Consider the following 1,980-nt stretch of genomic DNA (forward strand, 5'->3'; position numbering starts at 1 on the left):
GTGTAATATGCCTGACCTTCTCTAATTCCACTTGCAACTCATCGGCGGTGAGCCTCTTTGGCGCATCACGGTTTTCATGCTTTGCATTGAACACATGTCTTTGGTATTTTCTAGGATGCGACTTGTCCTTGGCAAGGAAACAACGATGTCCAATGTAACATATCTTGCTAAGTATTGCGTATGACAGCAGTTTCCTATCACAGGAACACATGCATTGTAACCATGTGTCATTCGCCCTGACATAGTGCCCAAAGCCGGATAAACATGGATGCACCAAATTATAACAGCACGCAGAAAGAAATCAGCTGGTGGGATGTTGTTGGAAATATGCCCTAGAGGCAATAATAAAAGGATTATATTTCCTTGTTCATGATAATTGTCTTTTATTCATGCTATAATTGTATTATCCGGAAATTGTAATACACGTGTGAATACTTAGACCAAATACATCCCTAGTAAGCCTCTAGTTGACTAGCTCGTTGGTCAACAGATAGTCGTGGTTTCCTGACTATGGACATTAGATGTCGTTGACAACGGGATCACATCATTAGGATAATGATGTGATGGACAAGACCCAATCCTAAGCATAGCACAAGATCGTGTAGTTCGTTTTGCTAGAGCTTTTCCAATGTCAAGTATCTCTTCCTTACACCATGAGATCGTGTAGCTCCCGGATACCGTAGGAGTGCTTTGGGTGTACCAAACGTCACAACGTAACTGGGTGACTATAAAGGTGCACTACAGGTATCTCCAAAAGTGTCTGTTGGGTTGACACGGATCGAGACTGGGATTTGTCACTCCGGATAACGGAGAGGTATCACTGGGCCCACTCGGTAGTGCATCATCATAATGAGCTCAAAGTGACCAAGTGTCTGGTCACCGTATCATGCATTACGGTACGAGTAAAGTGACTTGCCGGTAACGAGACTAAAGGATGTATTGGGATACCGACGATCGAGTCTCGGGCAAGTAACATACCGTCTGACAAAGCGAATAGTATACGGGATTGATTGAATCCTTGACATCGTGGTTCATCCGATGAGATCATCGAGGAGTATGTGGGAGCCAATATGGGTATCCAGATCCCGCTGTTGGTTATTGACCGGAGAGCCGTCTCGGTCATGTCTACATGTCTCCCGAACCCGTAGGGTCTACACACTTAAGGTTCGGTGACGCTAGGGTTGTATGAATATGAGTATGTAGCAAACCGGATGTTGTTCGGAGTACCGGATGAGATCCCGGACGTTATGAGGAGTTCCAGAATGGTCCGGAGGTAAAGAATTATATATAGGAAGTGCTCTTTCGGCCATCGGAAAAGTTTCGGGGTCACCCGGTATTGTACCGGGACCACCGGAAGGGTCTCGGGGGTCCACCGGGTGGGTCCACCTATCCCGGAGGGCCCTGTGGGCTGAAGTGGGAGGGGAACCAACCCCTAGTGGGCTGGTGCGCCCCCCCTTGGCCCCCCCTGCGCCTAGGGTTGGAAACCCTAGGTGGGGGTGGGGGGGCGCACCACTTGCCTTGGGGGGCACTCCACGCCCCTGGCCGCCGCCCCCTTGGGAGATTGGATCTCCCAGGGCTGGCGCCCCCCTGGGGGCCTATATAAAGGAGGGCAAGGGGGAGGGCAGCCGCACCCCTTGTGTCTTGGCGCCTCCCTCCCCTGCTACACCTCGTCCTCCTCCCGCAACAGCTTGGCGAAGCCCTGCCGGAGTTCTGCTGCATCCACCACCACGCCGTTGTGCTGCTGGATCATCATCAACCTCTCCTTCCCCCTTGTTGGATCAAGAAGGAGGAGACGTCATCCGCTTCTTACGTGTGTTGAACGCGGAGGTGCTGTCCGTTTGGCACTTGGTCATCGGTGATTTGAATCACGGCGAGTACGACTCCATCATCACCGTTCTCTTGAACGCTTCCGCACGCGATCTACAAAGTGGTATGTAGATGCAATCTCTCTCCCATGACTCGTTGCTTAGATGAACTCAT

This window comes from Triticum aestivum, chromosome 2B (assembly GCF_018294505.1).
Source record: "Triticum aestivum cultivar Chinese Spring chromosome 2B, IWGSC CS RefSeq v2.1, whole genome shotgun sequence".
Lineage (NCBI taxonomy): Eukaryota > Viridiplantae > Streptophyta > Magnoliopsida > Poales > Poaceae > Triticum > Triticum aestivum.